Here is a 6,159-nt window from a genome sequence, read left to right as displayed (position 1 = left end):
TATATGTGACGTTTGTTTAAAAAGAAAAGGTATTGATATATTATATATGGATAGGTTCGTGATATCGACCGGAGACCAAGTCAAATTATATATATATCTTCAAGACGAAAGTGAGTATATAGTCCCACTTTTAAACTCTAAATATTTCGGGATGAGAATACATGTATTTTATGTTTTACGTTATGGACACAAGTAACTGAAAAATATATTCTACGTTGAGTTGTACCACTGGCATACTTCCCTGTAGCTTGGTAACTGTTATTTACAGCGGTATTGTAAACGCGAATCCTGTTGATAGATCTATCGGGCCTGACAACCCCAACCGGACTGGACGACCAGTATTCAACGGTTGCACAGTACTTCGTTTCGTGACTACACTTGGTACGGTGTAGTAAGATTTCATAATAAAGGGAATATGCGACGTGATTAAATGTTAAGTATGGTTACCAAGTGCTCAACCACTTAGAATATTTTTATTAAACTATTTATATACGAAATCTTGTGGTCTATATATATATATTGCTGCCGGCATTAAACCTATATCTCACCAACTTTATGTTGACCTTTTAAAACATGTCTATTCTCAGGTGATTACTAAAGCTTCCGCTGCATTATGTTGAATTTGAGCAGGATCTTGCGTACGCATATTTGTGTCAAAAATAAAACTGCATACCCAAGGATTTGTGTTGTAAAATATGCTCGAAATCGTGTTGTTATCATTATATGTAAAGTTTGTAAGTCGAAGATTATCGCTAAACGATAATCATCTTTTTATTGTCTAAAGCTTGTAACAAAAATAATGGTTATGGTTTGTAATGTATAATATATGCAGTTTCTCTTTTAAAAATGTCGCATATAGAGGTCAATACCTCGCAATGAAATCATACGTTATCTAACACGTTCTTATGGTTAAGGACGGGTTATGACAAAGTGCTTGAATGCTGACCACGGTAGTGCGTACGCATCGTCTTGTCCCACTTGCTCTAGATAGGTATTCCACCATGTTAACGCAGAACCTGTGAAGGTATGCGTAGCGTACTTCACTTTGTCCTCTTCAGTACACTTACTTATGGCAAACACCGATTCGACCTTCTCGGTCCACCGTTTCAATCCGATCGGTCCTTCGGTTCCATCAAATTCCAAAGGTTTGCAGGCAGTGAATTCTTTGTAGGTGCATCCTACACGATTTCCTGTACTGCTACATCCAAGGTTATTGTTGGTATGTTGCGCAGCCTGTACTGTGGCTATGTTTGAAGCTAGAAAAGTACGAAATTCCTCTTCATTCATATTCACGGTGTGTCGAGTAGTCGGTGCCATTTCCTTCAAAATAGTCAAATGGAACAAGTTAATCATACAGAATATTAAGAGTAGTTAATAGTATTTCGTAGCATAATATGAACTCATTTATAAAAGCTTTTTCTTCATATTAGCGTTTTATAAGTTTAAATTCGGGTAGTACCTACCCGTTAAGTTCATACTTAGTAGCTAATATACAATTCAACTACTACAATTCTATATGAAAAACTGATTATAATAATATTTCGCGTTCAAACTTTTACACAATATTTTACAAACTTACAATACCGCTTATTTTACATATAGCATGAAATATAGCACACAATAAATTTGATACAAGATGGTTGTGAAGATAATTCTAGCTAGTACACAAGTCGTTCAGCAAAGGCAATAAAGACACGTAATTCATACGTCCAGAAACAAGTCATGCATTCTGGTTTTACTAGGATTACTTCCCATCCTTGGTCTTGTGGAACATAACCGTTATGGCCGTTGATAAGACAGCGTGTTGTAACGTCGTCAAAGGGACGAGGGTTACGTAATGTCCAACAGTCCCGTAACAATCTAAAAACCTCATTTCTTACCCCAATTACCGACTCCGTCACTTGTGGGAACGTTTTGTTTAATAGTTGTAGCCCGATGTTCTTGTTCTCACTTTGGTGAGAAGCGAACATTACTAATCCGTAAGCATAACATGCTTCTTTATGTTGCATGTTAGCCGCTTTTTCTAAATCACGAAGTCCAATATTCGGATATATTGAGTCAAAATAATTTCTTAACCCATTGCGTAAAATAGCATTTGGGTTCCCCGCAATATATGCGTCAAAGTAAACACATCGTAACTTATGGATTTCCCAATGTGATATCCCCCATCTTTCGAACGAAAGCCTTTTATAAACCAAGGCATTCTTGGAACATTCTTCGAATGTCTTACAAACTGATCTCGCCTTAAATAGTTGTGCCGAAGAGTTCTGACCGACTCTAGACAAGATTTCATCAATCATGTCTCCGGGTAGGTCTCTTAAAATATTGGGTTATCTATCCATTTTGTGTTTTTATACTGTAAAATAGACAAGAGTTAGATTCATAAAAAAAATACTTATTAATACAAGCAATTTTTACACATCATAAAGCATAAGCACACTATATTACATATATTACACCACACGAATACAACTATCTTATTCCGACTCGCTTGTTTCTTCTTCTTTGGTTTTGGTTCGTTTTGCCAAGTTTCTAGGGATATATGATGTTCCCCTAATACGAGCCGTAATTTTCCACATTGGTTTAGAAAAACCTGGTGGTTTAGAGGTTCCCGGGTCATTGTTACAACTTAAGGACTTCGGGGGTTGACGATACATATAAAGTTCATCGGGGTTGGAATTAGATTTCTCTATTTTTATGCCCTTTCCCTTATTATTTTCTTTTGCCTTTTTAAATTCAGTTGGGGTAATTTCTATAACATCATCGGAATTCTCGTCGGAATCCGATTCATCGGAGAATTGGTAATCCTCCCAATATTTTGCTTCCTTGGCGGAAACACCATTGACCATAATTAACCTTGGTCGGTTGGTTGAGGATTTTCTTTTACTTAACCTTTTTATTATTTCCCCCACCGGTTCTATTTCTTCATCCGGTTCCGATTCTTCTTCCGGTTCCAATTCTTCTTCCGGTTCCGACTCTTCTTCCGGTTCCTCTTCGGGAACTTGTGAATCAGTCCACGAATCATTCCAATTTACATTTGACTCTTCATTATTATTAGGTGAGTCAATGGGACTTGTTCTAGAGGTAGACATCTATCACATAATATCAAACGCGTTAAGAGATTAATATATCACATAATATTCACATGTTAAAAATATATAGTTTCCAACAAAATTTGTTAAGCAATCATTTTTCAACTAAACACGGTCGAAGTCCAGACTCACTAATGCATCCTAACAAACTCGATAAGAGACACTAATGCAAAATTCTGGTTCTCTAAGACCAACCCTCGGATACCAACTGAAATGTCCCGTTCTTATTGATTAAAAACGTTCCATATTAATTGATTTCGTTGCGAGGTTTTGACCTCTATATGAGACGTTTTTCAAAGACTGCATTCATTTTTAAAACAAACCATAACCTTTATTTCATAAATAAAGGTTTAAAAAGCTTTACGTAGATTATCAAATAATGATAATCTAAAATATCCTGTTTACACACGACCATTACATAATGGTTTACAATACAAATATGTTACATCGAAATCAGTTTCTTGAATGCAGTTTTTACACAATATCATACAAACATGGACTCCAAATCTTGTCCTTATTTTAGTATGCAATAGCGGAAGCTCTTAATATTCACCTGAGAATAAACATGCTTTAAACGTCAACAAAAATGTTGGTGAGTTATAGGTTTAACCTATATATATCAAATCGTAACAATAGACCACAAGATTTCATATTTCAATACACATCCCATACATAGAGATAAAAATCATTCATATGGTGAACACCTGGTAACCGACATTAACAAGATGCATATATAAGAATATCCCCATCATTCCGGGACACCCTTCGGATATGATATAAATTTCGAAGTACTAAAGCATCCGGTACTTTAGATGGGGTTTGTTAGGCCCAATAGATCTATCTTTAGGATTCGCGTCAATTAGGGTGTCTGTTCCCTAATTCTTAGATTACCAGACTTAATAAAAAGGGGCATATTCGATTTCGATAATTCAACCATAGAATGTAGTTTCACGTACTTGTGTCTATTTGGTAAATCATTTATAAAACCTGCATGTATTCTCATCCCAAAAATATTAGATTTTAAAAGTGGGACTATAACTCACTTTCACAGATTTTTACTTCGTCGGGAAGTAAGACTTGGCCACTGGTTGATTCATGAACCTATAACAATATATACATATATATATATCAAAGTATGTTCAAAATATATTTACAACACTTTTAATATATTTTGATGTTTTAAGTTTATTAAGTCAGCTGTCCTCGTTAGTAACCTACAACTAGTTGTCCACAGTTAGATGTACAGAAATAAATTGATAAATATTATCTTGAATCAATCCACGACCCAGTGTATACGTATCTCAGTATTGATCACAACTCAAACTATATATATTTTGGAATCAACCTCAACCCTGTATAGCTAACTCCAACATTCACATATAGAGTGTCTATGGTTGTTCCGAAATATATATAGATGTGTCGAAATGATAGGTCGAAACATTGTATACGTGTTTATGGTATCTCAAGATTACATAATATACAATACAAGTTGATTAAGTTATGGTTGGAATAGATTTGTTACCAATTTTCACGTAGCTAAAATGAGAAAAATTATCCAATCTTGTTTTACCCATAACTTCTTCATTTTAAATCCGTTTTGAGTGAATCAAATTGCTATGGTTTTATATTGAACTCTATTTTATGAATCTAAATAGAAAAAGTATAGGTTTATAGTCGAAAAAATAAGTTACAAGTCGTTTTTGTAAAGGTAGTCATTTCAGTCGAAAGAACGACGTCTAGATGACCATTTTAGAAAATATACTTCCACTTTGAGTTTAACCATAATTTTTGGATATAGTTTCATGTTCATAATAAAAATCATTTTCTCAGAATAACAACTTTTAAATCAAAGTTTATCATAGTTTTTAATTAACTAACCCAACACAGCCCGCGGTATTACTACGACGGCGTAAATCCGGTTTTACGGTGTTTTTCGTGTTTCCAGGTTTTAAATCATTAAGTTAGCATATCATATAGATATAGAACATGTGTTTAGTTGATTTTAAAAGTCAAGTTAGAAGGATTAATTTTTGTTTGCGAACAAGTTTAGAATTAACTAAACTATGTTCTAGTGATTACAAGTTTAAACCTTCGAATAAGATAGCTTTATATATATGAATCGAATGATGTTATGAACATCATTACTATCTTAAGTTCCTTGGATAAACCTACTGGAAAAGAGAAAAATGGATCTAGCTTCAACAGATCCTTGGATGGCTCGAAGTTCTTGAAACAGAATCATGACACGAAAACAAGTTCAAGTAAGATAATCACTTGAAATAAGATTGTTATAGTTATAGAAATTGAACCAAAGTTTGAATATGATTATTACCTTGTATTAGAATGATAACCTACTGTAAGAAATAAAGATTTCTTGAGGTTGGATGATCACCTTACAAGATTGGAAGTGAGCTAGCAAACTTGAAAGTATTCTTGATTTTATGTAACTAGAACTTGTAGAATATATGAAGAACACTTAGAACTTGAAGATAGAACTTGAGAGAGATTAATTAGATGAAGAAAATTGAAGAATGAAAGTGTTTTTAGGTGTTTTTGGTCGTTGGTGTATGGATTAGATATAAAGGATATGTAATTTTGTTTTCATGTAAATAAGTCATGAATGATTACTCATATTTTTGTAATTTTATGAGATATTTCATGCTAGTTGCCAAATGATGGTTCCCACATGTGTTAGGTGACTCACATGGGCTGCTAAGAGCTGATCATTGGAGTATATATACCAATAGTACATACATCTAAAAGCTGTGTATTGTACGAGTACAAATACGGGTGCATACGAGTAGAATTGTTGATGAAACTGAACGAGGATGTAATTGTAAGCATTTTTGTTAAGTATAAGTATTTTGATAAGTGTATTAAAGTCTTTCAAAAGTGTATAAATACATATTAAAACACTACATGTATATACATTTTAACTGAGTCGTTAAGTCATCGTTAGTCGTTACATGTAAGTGTTGTTTTGAAACCTTTAGGTTAACGATCTTGTTAAATGTTGTTAACCCAATGTTTATAATATCAAATGAGATTTTAAATTATTATATTATCA

The sequence above is a fragment of the Rutidosis leptorrhynchoides genome, chromosome 2, assembly GCF_046630445.1.
Source record: "Rutidosis leptorrhynchoides isolate AG116_Rl617_1_P2 chromosome 2, CSIRO_AGI_Rlap_v1, whole genome shotgun sequence".
NCBI lineage: Eukaryota > Viridiplantae > Streptophyta > Magnoliopsida > Asterales > Asteraceae > Rutidosis > Rutidosis leptorrhynchoides.
This window is presented reverse-complemented; position numbering follows the sequence as displayed.